This window comes from Condylostylus longicornis, unplaced genomic scaffold (assembly GCF_029603195.1).
Source record: "Condylostylus longicornis isolate FDR11 unplaced genomic scaffold, ASM2960319v2 ptg000145l, whole genome shotgun sequence".
NCBI lineage: Eukaryota > Metazoa > Arthropoda > Insecta > Diptera > Dolichopodidae > Condylostylus > Condylostylus longicornis.
The window spans coordinates 2,031,149-2,059,083 of record NW_026578113.1 but is presented as its reverse complement, the minus strand read 5'-3'; the positions used below and the strand labels follow the sequence as shown (position 1 = coordinate 2,059,083).

The 27,935-nt window shown below is 24.9% G+C and overlaps 1 protein-coding gene across 1 annotated transcript in view; it reads right to left on the bottom strand.

Annotated features, from left to right (window-relative positions):
* Positions 1-13,818, bottom strand: part of LOC129615700 (protein prickle) — a 205,565-nt gene extending 191,747 nt beyond the window's left edge. Inside the window, exon 1 of the mRNA XM_055531054.1 lies at positions 13,286-13,818. The gene's annotated coding sequence lies outside the window, so the exon portion shown is untranslated. The remainder of the gene's footprint in view (positions 1-13,285) is intronic.
* Positions 13,819-27,935: the final 14,117 nt, after the last annotated feature.

Sequence of the window (27,935 nt, the reverse complement as noted above, 5' to 3'; positions counted from 1 at the left end):
ATTTTTGACAAGTTAAATATTTTCTATTGGTTTAAGATTTGATAACAAAAATCGATTGAAATTCCCATCAAATTAAAAAATAAAAGAAAAAATGAAAAAAGTGGTTAAAAATCAATTTTAGCACAAATTTCTATATGACACATTTTAGTTCCATGTTTTAACACCATAATGTTTTTAAGTCAAAAAAAAAAATTAAATTTTTTTGAAATTCAATATTGAAAGAGAAAATATTTTGTATAAAATTCAATACACAAACTTCAAATGGAAGAAGGGAAATGTAAAATTTATTAAATAGAAAATAAGATTCGTGCTCTAAGAAAAGAGACATCGAGGGCGCATCGAAAGTGATATTCAAATTAAAGAATATTAATTTGAAAGTGCTTGCAAAAATCTTTGGATATTTGACGATTACGGTGTTAAATTTCCGTTAAATACATTAAGGTCTTATCGTAAGTTCCTATTCCTATCAAGGCATTGTTCATTTAAAGTAAAGTTTTGCATGGAAGAAATATTTTTGGCTTTCTACATTTTCTTCTAGAATAAAAATGAATTATAATTTTAAGGGGTGTCCTGATTGTTGATTATGTATTAATCACTTGGTTCTGTAATTTTATTTCTTAATAAAACAAATCCACACCGATTTGACTTTTTGGTTTTAACATTGTAAAAATTCACTTCCAAAATTTTATTAATTTTAGTTTATCTTTTACTTAAATTAATATTCTTTTAATACTCTCTTCAAAATATTAGATTTTATAGCACCTGGGAACGTAATATTGCAAAGTTTATTTTAAATTTTCTTATTGTTGAAAAGAAACACAAGTTATACATGGAACGTTTTCATATTAAAAAAACTTCATTAATCATTGAGACAGTTAATTGGATAACTGTTAAGATTCGTTTTTTTTTTTTCTTCTTTTTCTTTGTTTTTATATTTACACACAGCTTTATTAATACTATAGTTCTACATTTTGTTGAAGAGAAAAAAAAATCTATATTTAAAAGATACGTGAGCGTATATATTTGATAGATTAAATCGCGTCAATATAGATACAGATAATAAGTTTAATTAAAGAAAAATTAACTACCGACCACGATGAGATTCAATATTTTAACTGGGAATTTTATTTTTGTTTTTTGTCTGAAATAAATTTTGAAAGAAAAGCTTTTTTTGTTATACCGTATTGTTTGTAGTGACATAAAATTGGATAATACGTACAGTAAATTAAAAAAAAAAGAAAAGTGAAATTGGGGTTTTTTAAAATAGAACGTGGATTATGTCGGATTAACATAGATTTGGTGGACAATAATGACATTTTAACAAGAAAAACGAAGTAACTGTTCGAAATGGAAAATATTTTATAATGAAATTGGAAAAACAAAGAAAATAATAAAGAAACAAAGTAAATTGTTCCAATAAATATTCGATTAAATTTTAATTTATTTATTCTGAATATTTTTTATTTTTATTTATTCTGAATGTAATTTCCAATTAAAATTGTACAAGAAATGCTTGTAGAAATTTAAAAATTTTTCAAGAATGAGGTTTTATCCTATAAAGTGAAGAATTTATACATAAACTTTGAATTGTGAATTGTTTTTAGTCAGTAAATTATTTCCTGGAATTTTTTCGAAAATCGAACCTAGAAATCTTCAAATTCCAAGAGGGAAAAGCGAAAAGTTACAAAAATATATTTGACAATTTTGACCCTATAAGGTCAAAAGAGGGTTGGAAAACTCTGCAATTTTTGTTCAAGAAAATTTTCAGAAATTGACTCTGGATGGCCTCGAAGAGTTGTCAGGGATATAGTCTTGCAACTTGTTAAAAATTTTTTGTTTTTGAATTTTCCTTTATTTCGTATATCGTGTACCGCTCTGTCAAAAATAAAGCATTTAACAAAAGCAAAACATTTAACAAAAATTACATCAAAGTTTCATCATTAATTCTGATTATAAAAAAATCTGCAGTAAGAAAAGATTCGTTACCCCATAAAGAAGGTACGCACATTCTTGCTCAGAGTCAAATTCTAGTCGATTTAATTATATTCGTTGATCCGTCCATTCTTCGTCAATCGAACCATCCGTCTGTGTGTTTCTTATTGAAGCTCTCACTTGGTATAAACTTGAAAATATAGAAGATAAAGTCAAGTAAAAATAGGCACGTATTCAATTTTTTTTTAATAGGCCAAAATTACACTTTTTACTTGGTTTTCTACTAGTTTACAAAATTTTTATTTCTTTGTCTTGCTTGCAACTCTATAAAAGATTTATTCTACAACATATTTACTTTAAAAATATTAGTATAAATATCAGCTCTTTTATTTTGTAAATAATATTATCTTATCAATTATTACCAATTTTATTTCTTATGTCAACTTGTAATGGAAAAATGTATAAAATTGATCTTAAGAAGTTCGAAAAATTATAAGAAAAAATATACAATAATAAAGTTTTTATCTAAAATGTTTTATTCTGACGTAAAATACGACTCCAGTAAATAAAGAAATTACATACACTTAATAAATTTAAGAAAAATATATTTTAATTTTAACTTATCAACTTTTCAAACTAAAATGAACATTTTATTATTTTCATTCAAGAATTTTATCAATGACAGCTAACATATTTTATGACAGAAAATAAATAATTCACACCATAGATACATAGATATTTTTAGTTTTACGAACGATCCATAAATTCAGTCTCTTGCGGTAAACTTTCATGTATAATTTATCTGTATATTTTTTATTTAATAAAATGAATGTGAAAATTTTGTAGGAAGTTGAGTATTCAATAAAAATTTTTCAACAAGTGCTAATATTGCCACCTTTATAACACTTCATAACGTTACATAATATGTAAAAGGGAAACATGTTATTCATAAAATGACGAATTTATATTGGGGATGAAGAATAGCTAAACTCTATAAATCTCTTAGAATAAATTTTACAAGCATAAATTTATTGCAATTATCGGTAAACTATTTGGCACTTCAAAATACATCTACATCTTTTGTGGCATACAGTTGCCTTTCGACATCATATAACTAAAAATAATGCACAAAAGAACTATGTATGTATATTGTTGTACCTCCTCTGGCGATAATAGAATGTAGTTTTAGTAAGTGAGTTTCAAGTCGGTGTTATCGGATGACAAAATAAGCAAGTATTTATTTAACTTAAATCTATATTTGAATATAAATAAATATACAGTTATAATGTCATTGAGTGGAAAAAATACAAGAAATTTTTACAAATTCCAGTTATATCATCAATGTTTTTATTGCCTTTGTTAAGATTTATAATAACCTAAATTGTATTGAATGAAGTTTTTTTTCTACTGCGACACTTTTAGCACACAGTAAATTCAATATATATTGCAATTTTTCTATTATTGTATAAACTGTTGGACTGTAATTGTTGAACACTATTATTGAATATATGTGCAATATACACAAGAGTATCCAAAAGTGCAATATCAATTGACTATACGTACGAAATATAAGGTGTTTTTCTTTTTCTTGTATAAAGTCTATGAAAGAATTAATTGCCAACCAAACTGTAAAGCTCTTAGTATATTCTCTGAAAAACCGCTGTACAAAGTAGTAAATCGATCTGATTTAATCATAAAATTGCAGTGAACACTGTTCCGCAATGAGGGTTATTTTTACGTTTACTGAATTGCTACACTACATTGAGAACAGAGAAGTGTGTAGTGCGATTTACATGCTGGTGATTCCTTGTAAATCATTTAGTCCTTATTTCTTATAAAAAAAATTTAGCCGACGAGAAATGAAGATCGTTACCGCTCCGTGATTAAGACTACTGACAAAATAACAGAGTTTAAGAATGTCGATCGGATTTCTAATCAAAATGACGTTGCATGCCATACGGCGACAGAAACTGAATGGTTGAATATATACTGACAGAATAGTTTTTAAAATTCCAAGTTTTACTGGCCTTAAAAATTAATCACCTTATATATTGTTTAGCGTTATAACGTATTTTTTATTTTTATTTACCAAAATTAATTTCAAATTCATCTCAATCAGTTTTTTACAATCTACTTCTGGGTTTATAATTTTTGTTTTTTGTTTTTTTTAAATGAAATAAAATAGAATATGCATATATTTACATTGTATGTATGTATATGCATATTATGTGCATATTATGTGTACGATATAATATATTATAATAAAAGAAAAAGTCACTAGTACAAAATACTGGTGTCACATAAATATCAAGATATTTATCAATATTATTACTGCAATAAGGCATAGTCACAGCTTCAGGATACCTACATACATATATAGAAAAACGAGTACAGAAGTACATATGAGTAACAATATACCTTATATTTTTGAGGAAAATTATATTTTTATATACGATATAAAATGGAAAGGAGATTCAGGAAAATATCAAAATGTTAATTTTATTTTATGTATTTTTTTGAATAATAAATAGTGTGTAAGTATATATTTATTATATTTAAGTAAATACAATTTTTTGAATACATAAGTGACGAATATTTACGGGATTCATATAAGAGGTTCTATATTATGTATACATTTAGAATAGTCATTCTATTACTGTTGATTTTATATGATACATAATATTTGAATTCTTGAATTCTTGTATCAAATTCAGCTTGGTTCACAAAGCGTTAATATGACAAAAATATCTAAACTTCAAAGTGTTTTTTTACTATATTATTTATGTTCTCAATGTTATATACTGAAATAAAAAATTTTAAATATGAACCGATTGAACTCCTCATATTAACACAATATATATATATATATATGTCCCTGTACAGCTTATAAAATAAGTAGTCAAAATTTAAAACATATGGGCTTGGATATTTTCAATATTGTTGCAATGTTAATGGTATTTATAGCCTGATATTCCAGATTATTGAGATTTGTTTTGTTATTGCAATCTAATATATGACACACTTAAAAATATTTAAATTCTAAATTTTCAGTTAAAATCTGATTTAATACATTAAGAATGTGCTTAAAATAATTAATTGAATGAAAAACTATGCATACAAGTTTATGGTCAATTTCTTTTTCGTATTGGGAACAAATGTTAACGTTCAGAGAAAAGAAAAGTGAGAAAATTATGAAAATTACTCAGCAAAATCTGACTGTTCAGAGTATTTACAATACAATGGCCATGCCTTTTTAAAGCTTACACTTCAATTAGCTTGGCTTCATTGTATTTTAGATGAATTAAAATCGATCAAATACTTATAAATTCTATAAAAGTGACTTGTCTGTCAAATCCTTTCTGAATGGGGTTTATTGCTCATATTTTCCTGTAAATAAAATTTTGTAGTTGAACGCTTTCCACAATTTGTTGTCGTTTTATTGCATAACTGAATATAATCAACTTTGATTACAAAGAAAAAGAAAGAGAGTTTATAATTTTAGCAAGTAAGTATATAAGAGTATTACAAATAAAAATGGAATTTCTTAAGGTAATAAAATATGGTTATTAATGATCAACCAGTTCTCATTTTGTTGATTTTTTTAACATCCAAATGCACATTCAGTTATGTTTGTTATTTTTGTTTTCTTTTTTTCTTCTGTTTATGAAACATAAATATATTTTATATAAGTACGTATAAATATTTTATGTCACCTCTTGTATAGCATTATTTTTTAGTATGAACCTGATATAATTTAAAATCATGAAACAGTTATGCTTTAAAGTTAAGTTAAATGAAATTTTAGGATGTGACCATTCGTATTTTATATTTTTTTTCACTTACTTATATTGATTGGTTGAAAATTAACCTGTTATTAATTTTGAAATAAATAGAAGAAACCGCCTGATGTCATAACTGAATATTTTTTTTTTGAAAAATCAATTTGTTATTTTATATTTTTAATTTAAATAAATAATTAATATTCTATGTTAGACGAGATAATTGTTGAAAATTTATAAGAAAATTTATCGATCGATCAAATTATATAATTGACCGTATTGTGGAATTCTTAAGCGATATTTTGCAAATTACGACAATTTTGGTCTCGTAGATCTAGCAAGTATAAGTAAATAAGTAATGTATTTCTTAACCCATCGAATTTAATTTATGGAAAGTTAATACGATACTGGTTGAACAATGTCTGGAAATATAAAATTGGGCATTTGCCAAGCGCCGGGATCTAATTTCATTGAAATGCTTATTCTAGCTGATTTTCCAACTAATTTCACTGACCTAAAAAGTTTGAATGTAAAAATTAAAGAAAATAAGCTGATTTAAATATTCTTATTATATCAAAATACGTTAAATAGGGTATAAAGCCCCTATAATTTATTAGAAATCGAAAAGTTTATGAAGCATATTTCTTCACAAGTAAATGTCTTTTTTAGCTATACGGTTTATATGTAAAAATTTATTGGCGAGAAAACCTAAAATAACAGAAATTTTTTTCTTTGCAAAATTGTTCCTCTGTGCCCCAATTTCCTCAATACATTATTAGTTCGGTTTAGTAATTAAATATAATTGAAACTGTTAATAAAAAACTCTTTTCATCACCAGATAGAGCTTATATATAAAATTTCAACAATTGATTATTTCAGTTCAGAAAATGTGACCATTCAAATTTGGGTCATTTAAAATTTGTTTAGCCATGTCATTAATATAAAAATTTTGTTTATCCTTTCATCACGTGTTAAGAATTAAAATTCACTTTTTAACAGATCGAAATTTTATAAATTTTCAATTGAAATTATTTACAACGGTATAAAATGTATGCATAACAGTATAAATTGCATTCACAAATATACATACAGGAACAAGCACATGTACATACATAAATAATTAAAAATTCAAATTTTTACGCTCTTATTTGAAAATTATATGATTAAAATCGGCAAAAAGAGAAAAAAAAAAACAAAACACATATATGAAACAAAAAATAAAAACCAGATGCTCTTTCTAAATTTTTGACCGGCGGCACAACGAAGTAACCATTATTTTCTTCAAAAATAATTTTTCCTGTTTCAACACACTTTTTTTCAATTTTTTTGTTTTGTCTTAGCAGCAAAATTAAATAGGTACAGGTAAATTTATATTATAAAGAACAACAAAAATTGTAAAAAAAGAAAGAGTTCACAAGCCTTTCTGCTTCCATTATGCACCTTTTTTCCTCTTCCATTTAATCCTCTTTTATAGTTATGTTTGAAAAATAAAAGAAAACAGAAATAAGAACTGATCATCATAGCTTATACCATCAGTAGCAGTAGTTCAGTCTTTGGACCTTTTATTTTTTTTTGTAACTGTTATCGCGCACATATAAAAATAAAATTCAACAACAAGCTCAAAACTTAAAGGAAAAAACTTGCAAAATAAGTTTTTTGTTTCAGGTGAGCACATAGCAGAGAGTTTATATTTTATAATATAAGGTTTAAAACAACAAAAATTCAACTTTATAAGTAATTTTTTAAGGGGAAAGGTTAAACTGTTTATGTACATATGGTATAGTACATATATACTCGTATATAGAGGTTTATACATTGATATTGCAGATGAACGATATAAGAAATTTTTTTTATAACAGAAAAAAGTGTATAAGAAGAAAGGAGTCGGAAGTTCGCTTGTTTTTTTAATTTTTATGCGAATAAAAAAATAAAAATATAAAACTTCTTTTTTTTTTTATCCAATTAAACAATCTAATATAGAAATAAAAGAATTCTGGTAGACCAACCTAATGACTATTGTCACAAAAGAAATACGTTTGTTTTTAAGAAAATACGATGTGTGTATATAAGAGAAGCGATTGAATATGTATACATGTATGGTATGCATTGCGAGAAGAGTACAAACTTAAGTAAAGAAGCTTTAAGTACAAACTTTTCATTCCTTTCATTAAAATTCCATGGAAAACATTTAGATGTTATGCTACGGTGTTAAAACAATTTAACAAACAAATTATAATTACTTTAAGTATGGAAACAATTTTTGAAATACAACAACACTTTAACACAACTTTAAAATATAAGATAATTTATTTAAAGCAATATAAACGCTTAGAAGTATACATAAAACCATGACTACATAACCTGCACTTTCAAAAGAGGTCATCTTCATTTCTATAATGTTATTTCACGAATAATAAAGTTTCCACCATAATATCACTATAGCATATCTTTACCATGTTATTATAATATAATTTTTGTTATACTTCTAATTTTAACATTTGAGGCTGACTAGTCAAGATAGAGTGGTCTTGACATACTGATCTTTCAACTGAAATTTTCCGATTTTGAGCAGTACAGTATAAGACACGATTCTACTACCATACAGTATAGTCAAACATTAAAATAAGAAAATGGACATTAAAATTAACCGTTATATAAAACTCTTTTTTTTTTGTAGATTTTTAGTTTTAAGACTTTAAAATTTTAGCAGCTTTTTGGCATTAACAAATACTTTTTTCAGATAGATAAAAATTTTCTTTCGGTTTCGCACCAGCTAAGTTACCGCTCCTCAGTAAAATAAATAAAATTTAAATTTTCAGCGCCGGAAATTTCAATTTTTCGGAAATATATGCATTTCCGAAACAGCCAGCTTCTCTGAATTTATATAAAAGGAAAATCTAACAGCAAATGTCATAATTATGCCAAATGTATAATTATTTGTCTTAACTCGGATTCGACTATTATATTAACGCTTCTTTCCATTTTTTTCTACGTTCATCCTAAATATATGCAATAATTTCATATATTTTAGTATATGAATGACAGTAATTTAAAAAATGTAGTAGATTGGATTTTCATTTGTTCATGGAAAAAGTTCTACTGTATACAAACCATTGCTTTGATTCAACTTTATTATTATAAATTTTGTAAAGGTAGTTCTGTATTAGAACCAAACGAATTATAAGACTCACTTATGTGTATTAGAATCGGAGTATGAAATATCAATAAATTATTCTACTGTTATTTTTATTAACATTAAGGTTAATAATAATATAATTAAGAGAAAATAAAAGTATATAACTTTCGACTAACCAATAAAATCCCAGTTTTTCCAAATGAATTTTAAAAAATTCAAATAAAAATTAAATGAACGACAAAAAAAAAATCAATTCATAATTGGAAAATTTAATTACAGGAAATATTTAAGAACCGTTTATATTAAAATATTTTTAATTGTTCTATTTTTTTCTAACTTTGTTTGAAATTTGAATGGCATAATAAAATGACCACATAATATTATAATTTTTTTTTTTGATTGCTAAGAAGACTTGTCATTTTTATTAATGAAATTTATTTCTATTTCCTTAACTTGTAAAGCTAGCTACACATCATTTTATTTAAATAAATTTCAGATAACTAATTTCCAATACAAATGGATTAAAATCACAATTTTTGAATTAAAAGATTAAAAATTTAAATACAAAAAATAAAAACAAATTTCTAGTATTGTTATTAGGCCAACATAAATTCATAAAACGAAAAAAAAAGAAGAAGAAAAAATAAAAGGTAAAATCATTTCCATTTTTAAATCATAACTCTTCAAAGTTGACTCATATTTTTCCTCTCATTTTTTCTCTATTTTTTTTCTAAAATACGTGAGTTATAAATCTGGATTTTTTAATAATATCAATATAAGAGTTAAAAAAAAGAAAACATAAAAAAATATAATACTAAATTGCCGGCAGTTAGTTAAACTAGCTTTTTCGAAAAGAAAAGACAGAAAAATCAACTGCGCCCACATTTTTTAAATCATAACACTTTGATAGCACACAAATCATGAAAAAAAAAGAAAAATATTGTAATATAACAATTTGCATTTTTTCTTACTTGAAAAGCATTTATGCCACTATAAATTTTTTTTTAACTTTAATTTTGTATAAAAGCTTTGTTGTGACGTTTTTGATAACGGAACATTAATGTTCCCAATCAAAATCTTTTTAATTATTGAAATTAAATTATGTATGAGTTTTGATATATGATTATACGTGTATTATATCATAGACATTTGGTCGTGATACAAATATTTCCTATACGATTTTTGTTGTCAGTTTAATGAAAAGTGCGATAAATATTTATGTAGCTATTATACGCATATTATAATAATGGAAGTTTATGTAAGAGTCTGTCCAAACATATTTACATACTTAAATGCAAAATTCTTTAAATACACAAACAGTTATATATGATTATTTTATGGAGGAGAACCCCATGTTCTTACTTTAATATGTCAAAATTTGTGTCGAAATTTCATCGGCATTTCTAATAACTTAGGGAAGCAGATTTGCATCGGATGACTAGATATTCCTAACTATATGTTGTTGTATTAGTTGTATTACAAGCCTTGTATTATAATGCAAGTGAATTTTAATAGATGCTGATTCAAAAGGGGGCACATATTAAGGGCCAAAATATGTTTTGTAATATTATATTTGAAAAATATTTAATTAAATAATTAAAATATGTAAACAAAATAGTACTTTTTATAAAAAACTCACAGAAAATAATTGTGTTTAATTTATAAACAATTTTAGAAACTTGGAAAAAATTATACATGTTTTCTAATAATTAAGAATGTTATGGCTCAATCAACTATTAAAGCCATCTGGTTACATTCAATTTGTTCTTAAATTATTCGACTTATATTAATGTGTAAGTATAAGTGTGAGATATTTGTATAATAAGTATTTACAATTGAACGGTGAAAATCCTTAATCATACGTACAAATTTATAAATATAAACCAAAGCAGATAAAAGTTTTTACTTAGTTACTGCTCGTATATTTGGGTCAAGTAAACTACATAACATCTAAATTTATTCTTTTAAACTATAATGATAACATTTACATAATATATCCGAGAGTTTATGTCCGAAACATTTCTATATTCTATTGAAGCTATTATTTTTTTTTTTCTAAATTAATAAACCTCTAAGCTATACTTATGTAAAATGCACTTTAAGCATTTTTTGTTATAGATTTATGAATACGAAGTGTATGTACATTCATATATTATGTATACACGTTTAAAAGGAAAAATATATAGGAAAAGATAATTTTAAAGTAAAGCATGTCTCCAATATATACAAACATACACTTACATGAACCTTAAATCATATATTTTTCAAAAAAAAAAGGTATTTTTATTTTAAAAAGAGTTATTTTTACTGCAGCTTTTATGCAAATTAAAGACTTCCATTCAAAGTATTCATTAAATGAATTTAATTCTATTATACAGCATACTTTACATTTAGTTATATTTATAGATACATGTATGTTTGTATATACATACACATGTATGTTTGTATATAAATTTTTGTTCAAAATAGAGATATTATAATATGCATATAAAGTGTAGTATATATATAAAGGAAAACTAAACTAAATATACATAAGATGCAGTAAATTTGTAAAACTTTGGATTATCTAAATATTCAACCAAAATATAAGAGCCAAATTGATGCCACACAACCGATACAAAACAAAGGAACAAAAAAAAATAAAAGAAAAAATAAAACCATTCTTAATTTTTCATTTTCTTTTCATCTATTTTTAAAGGTTAAGTACTTACTATTAGAAAACTTAGATAATCAAACTTGTTAAAACTAAATATAGCAAAACAAGAAAACAAAACGTTTTTCTACAAATAACATAAGTGAAGGCCCATTATCAATTTGTTCCTTCACCATTATTCTCTGATAATAGGTTTTATAAACAAATTCTTCAAAATACTTATGTATTTTTGTCGAGAACATTAAAAATAAATTCAAAAATTTTTATCGATTTTCCCGACTGTATGCCAATCAGTATGTCAAATTTACTTAAGTATTAATATTAAAATATTATAATTTGTATAGATTATATAGATTTAAGATTATCAACAGAATGGAATAACTGCAAGGAAACATTCTCCCTGATATGGGTACTGCAATCATCCATTGCATATTGAAGCCCATCTTCTCTAACTGCTATGAACGGACCGTGTTCCAACTACAAAACTAGAAATATCTCGTGAATGAATTTATGAATATCATAATTAAGTACCTAAATAATATTTTTTATTTTATGAAATATTGCATATATTAAGGCGCAATACAGTAAAATCTTTTAATAATATGATGTTTCGAATTCTCAATTTAAAAATTGAGTGACAACAATATAAGTACATAATATGTAATATACCAATAAGTTTTTAATAGAAATAAAAAAAATTACTCTCTTATCCCATGAACAATTTTCGGAATTTCAATAAAAAACTCATAGCTATTTTATAATTACGTTTACTAATTGCATTTATCTGATCATTGGTGCAGTGGTTATGGCACCGGCTCTTTAACCGAAGGGTCTCGGGTTCAAACCCCGGTCAGGTCAATATAAAAATTATATTCAATATTATATAACTTAATATGCAATACTAATAAATATTAAACAAGTAATTTTCAAATATTCATAATATTCGATACTAAGAAAACTAAGAAAAATAAACAGTAATATTAATAACCTCAAATAATTAATATAAATAAAAACTACGGCAGGCTAGTCACCTACCTAGCTAACTCTCTATGACTATAGAAACTAGGGCATGATAGATATCATGCACTAGCCCTATACTCCTCCTAGGAGTGAAGAAGGAAAAAAAAAAAAAAAAAAAAAAAAAATTGCATTTTTAATATAATTAATTTTGTGAAAATAAAATAGCTTTCATAAAAATGTGAACCTAAAATGTAAACTTGAGTAGAATCGATTGCAGATTATATTTAGCATTAAAGCCCCCCGAAGCATATGGTCATAAAAATAACAGTAAATACTTAATAGCTATATTTGAGATTTCTTGACTAATTTTCTCTTAAATAGAATGACATCCAGCATAATAATTATACTTAACCAAAATCGATATGCATTAAATTTCTTTGTATTTTCAAAGAAAATCCATGTTCATACATATAGGAAGTATGTACTTCTATATTATATAGAATAAGGTGAAAGAAAAAGAGAAGGAAAGAAGAAAATGATAAGACAATATTGAAAATTATATGCATAGCTTTTTTTTCCCCTTTTTTTTTTTGATTTTATAAATTTTGGTGCCAGACTGATTGAACGTTATTTGTACCTGCACCTATTTGTACATATATACATAAATATATTTATATGTAAATTGTATATTTAAAAGAATTCTGCAACATAACAGGTACCTATAATATGCTTTTTTTAATTTTATTATAATCACAAATATATACATATATATATATATATATATAGAAAAAATATTTTTTGATTATATATTAAAGTTACTTTTACCTTTTAAGTTCCGGCTCCATTGCGCGAGATTACTTATGTATATGCGAGACAAAATATTCCAAAAAAAATAGTAAGAAACCAAAAAATCCAGAATGAAAAAAAAGAGGCAATAAAGTTGTACTGTGTTTATGGTAAAATGTTGATGCTCTTATAAAATTATTGCCGTATATTAATGTGTATATGCAGATAACTTATATATATATACATATATGGGTATGTACATCAATATGTAAAGGTTATGTTGATGATGATGCTTATTTTGATTTTGTTCTTTTTTTCTTTTTTTATTTAATACATAAGTACTTATTTATGTTGTAATATAATATTAAATTCCAAAAATAAAGCATAAAAACCGAATAAAAAAAAATTAAAACCGATTAATCCAAAAGATTTGTTGCTTGTTTGTTTTTTTTTTTTTGTTTAACTTGCGCGTTCTTACCTTGATTTCCTTTAAAAATATTAAAACAGAAAAAAAATTTTTTTTTTTTAAATAAAAAAGTTGATTTAAGGTAGACAAGTAAATTGCAACAATTTCTTTTCATACATACATACATATTGTACTACATACGTAGTACAATAAATATAAAAAATGCATTTTTTTTATAATATTCACTTCACTTGTTATATATACACACAATATACATATAAACTGGATCTTAGAAACAATGAAAGTTCAATAAGTTCTCTAATATTTATAATAGATTGAATTTATAAAAAAAGAAAACAAAAACAAAAAAACCGTGAAAATAAACTACAATTATTTTCCTCCTTATATTTTTTAAAATTGATACAAAAAAGGAGTACAATATAAAAGTAAAAATTCTTCAAATATATCTGAGTTTGGTTTAGAGAATATCAACATGATTTAAGTACTTATACGACATAATAATTGTGTACTACAGAAGAGAAAAATTAATTTGTTATACAATTTGTTAACATTATACTTGAAATTTATATATGATGTTTATAAGAATAATAAAATTAAAGATAAAATTTAATACTTAAATAAACACACAATTTAATTTAAGATTATAGAAAGGAATTTTAGCAATTTTACTATTAATTTTAATTAAATTGTATAAAAAGTATATTATTTATAAGATTCCTTTAATTTTATTTATTATATTAATGGTGTATTTAAAAAAAAAAAAAACATTTATTTTTTAAATATTAAAGCTAACTATTATACAGCTCTACATTAAAAAATTTTAACCATTTATTAGCACTATTAAAATTTTCATTTCATATACACATTTTAATATAATACAAGATCTTCGGCATAATTTTACATTAAATTTAATATTAAAAAATATAATTATATAATAATATTTTCTTTAATTTAAAAATTTATGTCACACAATTTATATTTTAAAATATACTCATTTTGATTTGATTCAATTATTAAAATATTGATTAAATATTAAGAATTTATTATAAAATAAATCACTTTCAATTAAAATATATATAAATATATAAAATATTAAAATAAATTATTATAAATTAATTTTAATTAATTTTCAATCAATAAAGCAAAATTAAAATTGATATACAAATTTATAACGAAAAAACAACATAAAAAAATTAAATAGCACACATAAAAACACACACTCTTCAATTTTTAATAAGTATAGAATAATATTTTTTGCGATTCTTTAAAATTGATATTTTTTTACAAAATGATATTTGATTATATTAGCAGGCTACTAATCATCTTAAAAGAACGAGTTATTGAATCATTAAAAAGAACTGGCAAAAAAAAAAATAACAAGCGAAAATACGTAATACTCGTATTTAATTGCCGCACGGCGAATTCACAATTATCAAAATTATTGAGAACAAATTATGAACAAATAAGAATTAATTTGATTTTGTAATATTTTACAAGTAAAATTAAAAAAAAAAATTATTTGATATTTTGTATTATTTAAATTTATTTTTAATCGAAAATATTTCTTTTTTTTTTCAAATATTTCACGCTGTAAAATATCCGAACGTCTTACAAGAAAATCCAACTATCCGATTAAAGGTAAACGTTACGACTGAATATCATTTTAATAACAAAAATCTCTTCAACTCTAATTTATTAAGTGAAAAAGAAAAGAAAAATAATAAGAAATTAATGCAAGGAAATAAAATATCAGCCGCAAGTCGTCTTAACTAATTTATTTCAGTCAACTGATCGAACGACTTGATTATCAACTCATTTTTAAGCTGCACATTATTTGATTATGTTAGAAAAGAGTGCAAAAAGATCAGGAGAAAAAATGTTTAAAAACAAGTAAAAACGTTTCAGTCGGTATAAACCGATTGAATAATACCCTGCACCTTTCGTTATTGTGTAGCAATTACTCGAACCTGTGAAGTCATTCTGTAGAAACTTCACGGATATGTCTGACCTATAATTGGACATCCGACTGCCAAGTTTCATGAATCTGACTTTATAATTTTTCCAAATATTTAAAATTAGCTTTTGGAGTTGTATGGCAAGTACCTGAACCTGTCAAACAATTCCATCAAAACTTCACAAATATATCTGATCTACAATCGGACACACAACTGCCAAGTATCATGAATCTGACTTTATTATTTTTCCAAATATTTAAAATATGCTTTTGGAGTTGTTTGGCAAGTCCCCGAATCTGTCAAGCAATTCCACTAAAACTTCACAAATATATATGATCTATAATCGGACACACAACTGCCAAGTTTCATGGATCTGACTTTATTATTTTTCCAAATATTAAGAATAAGCTTTAAGACTTGTATGGGAGCTACTCGAACCTGTCAAGCAATCCCATTAAAACTTTAGAAATATGTCTGACCTATAATTGGACACACAACTGCCAAGTTTCATCAATCTGACTTTATTATTTTTCCAAATATTTAAAAATAGCTTCTGGAGTTGTGTGGCAAGTACCCGAACCTGTCAAGCAATTCCTCTAAAACTTCACAAATATATCTGATCTATAATCGGACATCCAACTGCCAAGTTTCATGAATCTGACTTTATTATTTTTCCAAATATTTAAAATTAGCTTCTGGAGTTGTATGGCAGGTACCCGAACCTGTAAAGCAATTCCTCTAAAACTTCAGAAGTATATTTGACCTATAATTGGACACATGACTGCCAAGTTTCATGAATCTGACTTTATTATTTTGCCGAATATAAAAAATTTGCTGTTGGAGTTGTATGGCAGCCACCCGAAACGGTGCAGCTATCCCATTATAATTTTTAGAGCATGTGTAGAATATAATTGGACACATGTATACAAAGTTTTATATTTAAAGCTTTATTAGTTTTTGAAATATTTAAAATAAACTCTTTGAGCTGTATGGCAGCTACCCGAACCCGTTGTCCGAATTAGTCCAATAACAATAGGGCTCGTCCTTGGCACAAAAGAAAAAACTTGTGAAAGTTTGGTGTCGATTGCATTATTCGTTTTTGAGTTATCGTGCGAACGGACGGACGGACGGACGGACGGACAGACGGACATGTCTAAATCGACGCAGAATTTTACGCTGAGCAAGAATATATATATATGTCCATACCGCAGATGACTCCTTCAAGTAGTTACAAACTCCATACCAAAGTTAATATACCCTTCACGAAGTGCAGGGTATAAAAATTTTTAGTGCTTTATATGTCAGTTTTAGCTTCGTGTACTACGCAATAACAGCTATTCAGGTATACTGCTTGATAATATATAAAACGACAAGTAATAGTAAATGGTACAATAGGAAATAAGGAATATTGAATTAAAAATCAGAGAGAATAATAAAAAAATTATGCTCTTTCTAAACACAACATAAACAGTAAAAGTGAAGACTAAATTAAATAAAGTTTAAAACAGTATTAGTACAATAAAATTGATGGTGAAAACTTGTACGAGATGATAGAACATACCACTGCTACAATACAAAAATATTATGTTGATATTTTAAATTTTCATAATAAAAGTTGGAGACAACATAAGCTTGTGAGAAATTTATCTTTTATTCACAGTATGTATTTTGCATGATGGTGAAGTATTGTTGAAATTTTTACAAACTTGACTGTGTGAGTCAGATACATAAAAATAAATTGTCATTACTCGTATAAATTAATATTAAGCAATTTAATAGTATAAGTAAGATATCAATATAGCTAAAACTTAAACTGATCATACGAGTATCATAAGATTCTTTTGATTTTTTCTTAAGTCGCACATTTTATACCGCAGGCTGAGTTGTTTATGCTGATGTTAAATGAAGCGAAAACTTATTTTAAAAATTTACTTATGTATCACTATACATTGAATTTAACATACTTACATATTTATAGCTAATAAATATATAACAGTTCTTTGTACATATTATTTAAATATATTGAGAAATTAACTTAATTATATACAAATTTAATTTTTTTTATAGTAGAGTACATAATGCGTACGTTTGTATGTATATGCATATTTAATTCAAAGAACTTATTTATTGTGTTTTCTTAAATTTCAATCAATGGGACTATTGCGTGAATTTGTTTCGGCTATAGCAAATCTTTGACATTACAAATTCATCTAAAATATAACACATGCTACTTAAAATATGACAATTAAACTTACTATATCTATAAAGTACTTACATAAATATAAGATTGAAAATATTCATACAGGCTTTAATTTTATAGTTTATGGTTAAATAGGGCGTTCTACTCTGGTATATATGCAGAAACTTTCATGTTACATTCCAACAACCTTCCTTCGTTTTTTTTAATTCCAACAATTTTTCTTAAGAAGTTGTCTCTCTCTCTTTCCCTTTGTGCTTATGTGGCAAAATTGATGTTATATTAAATGCAAAGCGATAAGAATTTAGACTGGTATACTTAAATTTAGAGAGCGGAATTATATCGGAGTAGAAAAACATCGTCTAATATTGAATTTAGTTTGATTTTGTTGATTGAAAAATCGTTAAACAGATAACTTTTGTATCAGCCTGTATTTTGATATAAAACCATGATATTACGAAATATTGCTCCAATTTTATATTGTATGTGTGTATTTAAATAATATACATAAATCATACTGATAGTAAATCATTTTTTCGAGTCCTATTTAGCAAAAATTTAATTTTTTTTCTCATGCTTACAGTCCTTTAAGTATTTGCACCAACTTTTAAAATTAAATTCATTCTCATATTATTATTATTGATTTTTTTTTTTAAATTAATCAAGTGATTAGATTCGAACCATATTGTAGCATCTCCTTGATCTATAGGATATTTTATTATACTCATATATATATACAAAATTCACATAAATCATTGCATTTAATTCCCCAAAAACTATAAAAACCATAGTAATTTAAAGTTTTTTATATATTTTTTCTTAATTTACTTCTGAACTTAGTTTTTAAAAATCATAAACTTTTTAATTAAAATCTTTTCAAAATGCATATGTATATATGTATATGTTTAACCTGTATATCAGAATTTTAAAATCTTATATTAAAAAAAATTCTAATTTTTTATCTTAATATCAAAGAAAAATGAGAAAAGTTGAATTAAATCTTGCAATATGTTTTATATAACGCAAAATTTCGAACGTAACATAATGTAATACAAACATACATATGTACATATAATATAGAAATAAACTCAATTATCTAAATAAGAATTTCTTTTGTGTAAAAGAACATACATATAACATATAAACCTCAAAGATTTTGTAAATTTAGAACATTTTAAATTCCCATATAAAATGAGAAATTCTTATTTTCAAGAGAAGTAATTCCCATTTTTAAAACATTAATTCCCATCTGTAATTCATTCTCTGTACTTTCAATTAGGGTTACCATCTTCTTATAAGTATGGAAAACAGATTGAAATTTAATTTGTGAATTTGTATAAAAAATGTTATGAGTAAATCATAGTAATAATTGTGAAGGCTCAATCAGCTTTAATAATGAGCGTTTTTAATATGCTCTTCACACCAGCTAACATTGCTAACAATATATAATTAAATTGAAACAAAATGATGGTAGATGTTACAGTAATGATGCAAATTCTTTTCTAATTCACTACCAGTAACAATAACTTACTCTTATATAAAAATTCCGAAAATGATACCGGACAATATCATTAGTAGAATACCTGGTCACTCTAACTATATACAACAATCGAAAGAATTGTCGATACTTAAATACTCTTAAGATGCATTGCACTTTGCTTAATTTATATACATGATTACATAAATATGTATATACGTAAATATTATATTTGAATTTCTCAACAGTAGTATAAGAAATTGCAAAGAAATGAAGAAAACAGAAAATCAACTTACCACAAAAATTTTTTTAAAACTGGGATAAATATACATACATACATATATCTGGTCAAATATTATATTTACAAATACTAATATATATACATATAAGCAGAAGCATACAAATAATCCAAAATGCATATACGCCATACACATATACAAAGAAAATCAAATTCTTTTATAAAATACTTTCTTAAGCAATATAAGATATATGGACCTGATAACAAAACGAGAAATTTTGTATGCATATATGTACACAAACTGCATAAGAATTCATATCAATATATTTATATCACTGATACAGAAATATTCAACAGGAGCAGAGGAAGAACAACTCATTTTTATTAAAAAACAAGAAAAAGGAAAGAAAAAACTAAGCATATCTGAAGGTTGTGATCCGACCAGTACAAAAAGGTAAAGATAAAAAAAAAAGCGCGCTCTACCTTAACACATTTATTGTCTTTAATGTTATCTTTCTATTATTCTTCTGTTAAATGAAAAAACCAAACAAAACAAATATATATACTCGTACATATGCATACATACATACCTACATATATAAATGTATTCGAAAAAAAGTGAATATTAAACGCAAGACCTCTAGCAAAAGTAGCAGGTGAAAAAGGTTGAAGACAAATCAAAAATATAAATGATCGCGTTTAAATCTTATAGGCTGCTGTATTGTTAAAATATAACATTTATAATAATTATTATTATATTTTACTAGGTTTATAAATTTTTTTAATAGTATTGTATAATTGAGATTTCGTTTCATATAGTGTCTTAGACTCGGAATTATTTTGCATGAGCATGATGTGTACCGAGATTTAATTTGCGTTTTGACTATTTCAATTCTAATTTATGAATTTTAATGATAAACATGCAAATGTATTTTTAATTCAAACATGCAAGAATATTTTAATAATTGCAATAATATAAAACATAAGAACAACAAAAAATTTATAAATTTTTAAAATTATTTCAGAGTACAAAAAAAATACATGAAATTTGAATAAAGATTTTGAATTTAAGGTATGGAAAAATAAACAATATTAGAACCAAGGCAGCAATTAATTCCCATAAACTAATAAAAACAACAAATGAAAAATCAAACCTAAATCTTCTGTTGATGAAATTCACATATGAATTATAAGAGTTACTCCTATAGTTAGGCTATAAATTTTTTTCATTTCACTTTCATTAAATATTGTTCTATTTATTCATTCACTGCACACGGAAAATTTAATTCAAACATTGTTAACTATAACACAATCAATAGAATATGAGTGAATACACGTAATTCAAATGAGATTCTACATACCTAAGGTATAATAGAAAATATTTTCAAAAGAACCTCTCTAATATGCATGAATTAGAATATTTTAACTCAAAAACTTAATATATTCTATTCAAAATATTAATAATATAATAATAATTGTAATTTATATCCATATATTTAAACATCTATCAACACACCTGTCACCTGGCATGTATAATGAAAACGTGGGCCATTTAATGATAAAATCAAAAAAGAATTAGTAATAATGTTTAAGTATAGGTATACAAACAATAATCTCTAATATATTTTAAGATTAAGGTGTACAAAGTATGACAAAGACGTTCAATTTAAATAAAAATAATGCAAGAAATTTTTTTTTGTGCATTTTCATGAGTGATGATGAGACTTTGTCCCAAGAATCTTTAATAAGAGAAACAAAAAGAAAATTGTTATACATACAAACATACGTGAGGAGTGAACAAGTGACTTTTTTCACTACAATTCAAACTTGTACCACTACACTATCCAATATTTATACAAAAAAAACTAAGAAAATAAAATAGATGACTATACAATTTATCTTCTGCATTTTGAAGGGGACAAAAATTAGATGGATTGGGGACAGCATATGGGATAAAAGTAAAATAAAAATTGTTGTTTTAAAATTTTTCACATATTTTTTTTTTTGTTAATTTTTTATTTTTGTTCTTGTCCTACAATATCCTTATAGCTAAGTCTCATTCTATGTAGTCTATTTCTTTCTATTCATTATTATAGAAAACCGGATAGGATTAGAAAGGAAAATCTTCTATCTTTATTTCTTTTTAGCATATTTAAGAAGTTTTTTTATTTTTACTCTACTTCTGCTTAATGCCTATGTTATGTGTACAGTAAAATTTTGGAAAAATTTTCGAAAACTTAATTTACGATCTTAGATTTGATTTACTTTATTATACACAACGATCTCTTTATTCATGTAAAGAAATAAGTGAAAAAGTGGGAGACCTCCCTGAAAAACCAGTCGTTGCTTACAGTTTTTTCTTGATCTTGTTGCGGTGAGTGAGAGTTGACTCAGTTGTAATTTTATTTTTAATGAAGAAATCTTGTCTCCGGCTTTTCAGAATATCGAATTAATAGATTAGAGAGTTTTGGTTCTCAAGGTGGTCATGTCCTGCTGGCTCTTAGGCTGATGTTCTCATCTGAGGCTGCATTCTCGTTACTAATAATTTGCTTGAATCTATTTTTGTTTGAATTGTACATTCGAATTTGTTTGTGCTGAATGGTTACTGTTCTCGAAATGATGTTACGACATAGGGGGTTGCCATTTATTGTGAGTTGTTCGCGAAGGTTGTTCATGTCTTTAACTTTTTAGGTCCTCTTGATTAGTTTGTTCTATTAGATGATTTAAATTTTTCTGGCGTTGGGTGACAGGTTTCGACAGGTTTTTTGTTTCATTGAGTATTTTCTGTATAATTGGGTGGCTAATTTTCTCAATTATGTTGCGTTGTGCTAACTCTATCAGATTAATGGAGTGTCGAACCAGTTTTGGGGATCGGCTTGATCTTATTTTCATTTATCATCACCCAGGGAATTCTAGTGTTGCTTTCAATTATCGTTAATTAAGAAAAAATGGCAAATATGTGGAAAAACGGAAGTTTTTCTATATGTTTCTAGTCTAAATTAATTTATTTACGTTATGACTTTTTTATTTACGTTATGATTACGGATCCTGCTAAAATATCGGGATTCATATAATTAGATTCCTCTGTATATTATTTAATGTCATTTCCTATTGCAATAGAATATAAATTCATATAATTTTTGAAAAAAAAAGCAAAAGAAAATGAAAAACAATGTACAAAAAAATCCTCATCCCTGTTGAGAAGAACAAGGGAAAAATGCCGTTCATATTAGAATTCAAAGAACGTAGGGCATACAGTCTGATATGTTAAGCTTTTCAAATATTTCATTTTACTTTTTAAAAGAAACTTAGAATTCATTTGTCATACACGTATGTTGTGCCAAATGGAATAATATTATTTTCTACATAATAATATGAAATAAATGTATATAGATATGTGTATATGCAATACACAATACATGATTGCATATTGTGTTGAACTGTGGTAACATGTGTGCTATGAAATTTTTGTACACTTGAATTTATTGAATTCTAACTTGCAGGTTTTCTCATCATTTAATAAGAAGTTTGTTGTTATTTGGTTATTATTTTTATTTTTTTCCCCTCATATTTTCATTTTTCAATTCTCTTTGGTGGATCTCAGTCCAATAATGTTTTTTTTCTGTTTTTTTTTTTTTTTGTCAAAATTTATTTAAGAACAACAAGAAATGAGAATTTTTTGTTTAATTTTTTTTTTTTTGCAATAAGACAAGGATTTAACTAAAGAATTTTCATCCGACGTGTTTTATCCCATGTTTTTCTTTTCTGTGTCATATTTGTGTTAAATGTTTTCATTTGCTACATGTGTTCGTATATCATATATTGTGTAGACACATGAACTACTTACAACTTGATTAGGAACACAAATTTAGTTGTTCTTGAACATTGTAGTGTTTATAATAAAGCTATAAATTTAAAGTCTCTGATGATAAGAGAAAAATTTTCTTTATAATTTTAGTAATCGAAATTTTAACAAATATAAAATTGAAGAAAATAGTTTACGTAATATTCAAAACGGATGTAAACCGTACGATTAATATAATGAACTTTATATTTAAAAAAAAAAATTGCATACTTACAGGCACCCAATTTTAAAATTCACAATAATTCATATAGAAACTTTTATAATATTTTATATTCTCAGTCATACTAATAAATTAAAGTTAATCCGATTTATTCACCAAAAAAAACTCAATGAATTTTGCACCGAAATGTACAAATTATCACTTAATATAAAATAACCCTTAATACTCCTAATCAAGTTTCGAATATTTTTGAATTTTCGACATAAATTTTATCACTAAAAATACTTAAAACACTTTAAAATATTTCAGATATAAAAGAAAAATATACTTATATCTTATATTTTTCAAATAAATGGGGAGCTTAATAATAACAACAACAGCCAATATACTGAGGGTAAGAACAAAAAAAAACAAAAAAACAAACAGAAAACTTAACTTTTAGGGATGGCACCATATTAATGTGCAAAGTAATGAGCATTATTAATCGGATTATGTCAAAATAAATACGAAAATGAACAAACAAAAAAAAAAACGAAGAGAAATAAAAATGAAAAGAGAAAAAAAAAAACGTTATAACATGCGATACAAAATGAATGATGAGATTATTTGTGTTTTGCAGTATTGTTGTTATTCCTGTTTCTCATTATAATTTTTCCTACATTATTATTGAGCTTGTTATTTATTATTATTATTATTTTGCTTTTTCTTTCTTATTTTCTATTTCTTGTTTCGGTGTTATATAGTATTTATTAAGATTTAAGATGTTTTCGTTAATGAATTATAAGTGAATATATCTACTGATTGAGAGGTGGAGTACGAAAAAAAAAAATATAGAGAAATAGATGAATGATTATAATAATATAGGTTGGTAAAAGGAAAATATATTTATATAGATTTGATTTTCAATACAAAATAATAAAATAATTATTAAATGAAAAAAAAAGGAAATTAAAAAGCAAAAAAAAATAAAAATAAAAGAATTTCGTCTGTGGAATAAGGATGAGATTACAAGCGTAACGTATAAAATAACAATGAAAGAACAAATAAAGAGCGGAAGAGAGAGACAGAGAGGAAGAGAGGGAGAGAATTCACAATCCAAATTCATAACATGCGATTTAAGTTTTTCTATAAATGCTTTCCCTTTGTTATCTCTGGGAAAATAAAAAAAAAAAAAACAAAAACCGAAACAAAAAAGTTTTCTTATTTTTGTTTTTGTTTTTTTCTTTAGTCTGACTGCAGTCTGTAGTAATCTTTATTATTATGCCTGCATATATGTGTGTGTGAATGCTTGTATACACTTTTCTTTCTCAATATTATTGAAAATGTTTTAAAAGTTTTATTGTGAATTAAATTAAATATTTTGTTTCTGTTGTTCACAATACAATTAGATAGGTTTTGTGCTCCTTTTGTATAGTTTTCTTTTTTTTTGTTTTATCTTTTGTTTATATTGAAAATGTTGAAACTATTTTAATACGGATCAGATATCTTTTGCTCTAATCTACTCTTATATATTTAGATGTGCGTGTGCATGTATGAAAAACCACAGTTTTCAATTTGTTGGTTGGTTTTATTTTTTAATTTATTTTTTTTTGTCTTAATTTTCTACTTTTTTTTTTTTTTAAAGTAGTTTCTCATTATAGCTTTATGGTATTTAATTTGAGATTTTTATTATTATTTTAATCTTTAAGAAAATTTTATTTTTATATAATTTTATATAAAGTATGATAGACACATATAAGTAGATGTTATAGGTATGAGTATATAACGATCGAAAAAGATTTCATTACAAAAATTCACAGGAATTGCATTTGATGAACTCTGCATTTTTTTTCGTTTTGTTTTTAAAGCCTGCATTGCATTTCTTTATACATTGCTTTGCAATTATTTTTGAAATTTTTTCTCTTTGTTTTTATTTCCTTTATATTTTTTCTTATTATTATTATTATTGTATATATGATTTTAGTTTTCAAGGAATTTCTATGCGATTATATTGTGCTCAGTAAAATTTTTTCTTTAAAAATGTATCGGTAAGTGTGTGGTTATCAGTAAAAGAAACTTGTTTAAATAAAGAAATATGTTCTTATAATGAAAATTCGTTTGAAAAACTATTCCTTAAAATATATAGAAAAGATTTTATAGATATCTAAAAGAAAAAAATGTGTTAAAGCGGTATTTATAATTAACCCTGCTGCAACTCCAAGATTCCAATGTCATGATATTTACTTTTAGTTGTGCTGGAATTGCATACCGTATTTCTGAAAATGCTTTATGAAAATTAATTATACATAAAGATTTCGCTAAATTTATTAAAATATTTCATGTACATGTTGTATTGCATATACATGGTACATACAATTTATTAAATTATGCGCATTGTATATACATGGTGTCTGGAAAATTCCTAACGTTGACTTCTTAATCCGTGTAGCAGCTATAAAAATATTTAAATAAAGTATGGGAATTTTGCAGACACCCTGTATATATGTATTAGTTGTATTGTAAGTGGAGAAAAGTTGAAATGCATACTATGATATTTATTCTCTTAACCTGTTCAGTACACAAATAAATATCACTCTGGTTAATCAAGACTAATTTCTAAATTACGGAATTCGAAAATAACAAAATATTATAAAAATTTTTAATAGCAGCCCGTTAGGTATTCGAGCTCCACTGTTTTGACTTGTGTTGCGTTTTATGTTTGTTATAACAATAATTTATTTGTAATCTACACAAGAAAAATATTTTTTCAATATTTTTTTTTTTTCAATTTTTTCGAAATTGAATAACAACTAAAATTATTTTTCAAATTATAATGCCCTAGAATACTAAGGTTTAACTTGTAGATCAAAAAACCTTTCAATTTTTTGTTGAAGTTGCAATACTTTATTTATTTTAAAATATTATTTTTTCAAATTTTCAAATGAAAGGAATAAAATATGTATTTTGCATACTTATTAAGATATTGTTTGCAAGATTGTGTTTATTCATCAAAAATTTTGTTTTAACACTCAGAAAACAATTTTTATGTGAACAGCATATAACCGAGTGGGTAATGTACTTTCCAAATAATGTTTATGTAAATTTTAAATAAATTATTTTATTGTCTATAGTTACATTACTAATACAATACAATATTAAATACTAGCTTTTCTCAGATAGGACGAAAAAAATGAATTTTGCAAGGGTTTTTTGGCCCAATTCCTGGAACTAAATTTGACACCATATCATTATCGAAAATTAAATTTTCTTAAAATTCGTATGCTCATAAATAATTTATTTATGTTCAGCGAAAATTACAATATCAATTTTCTGCAGGTCAATAAACTACATATTGTTAAACAAAATAAAATCGGTCAAAGCAATGGTTTCCTTCAACAAGCGAAAGCAATGTTTTTAAAAATAATCAATTACATTATTTAAATTACTTTCATTCATTTCAATCATTTTTGAAAATTGCATACATTTAGGACGATCAATGTATGCAATATTTGAAATAAAACAAGAAAAAAGTCAAACTGACATTAACATAATGCCTAAATTCAAGGGTTAATTGCATCAGTTGAGAAAAATTGTTATATTTTTTGTTGACATAACATTTTCCGTTAGCTTTCTGTACTTATAGAAATTCGGAAAAGCTTGTGATTTCGGGAATATGCTCCGGAAATTCGAATTTTACGAATTTCGAATGGCGACGTTGGAATTGTTACAAAAAAATAGAGCAATAGAGGAAAACATATTAAAAATTTTAACATGTAAATTTTGATAAGAACACAATACTTCTCCAATTAAATGCTTTTAAAATAATCGGTAAAGAAAAAACAAAATAATAATTTATGAATTGAAATGAAGTGTACAATTTGTAACAAAATCTTACCGGGAATAATAATAAAAAATATTCACTTAGATTGCAATTTCTTAAATATATCTTTTCTTAAATTGCATCTTAACATGCACATCTTTTCATATTATATATTATTTATTGAGAATACAAAATCATAATCATATACTTCATAATATGAAAGTGAATGTAAATTATTATATTGTTTTTCAAAAGCAAATTTGATGACAAATTTTTTAAGTTAGCATGATCATATTTTACATAAAAGTATGTTAGAGAAACGTAGGTTATGTAAAATGGTGCGATTATGCAAAATTTTATCTTAAAATTAATTAATAGTGTAGGAAAAATATTTTGTTACGTTAACAGTATAGAAATATGAACATTTCCCATAGATAAGCACAATTTATTTTTTTTAGGGAAAAAGTAGTTTATTAGCATTTTCTCATAGTACTCAATATTAATTTTGTAATTGTACTCATTTTTGATTAATGAGTTTGCTTGAGAAAAATTATTATGCATATTTTAATAT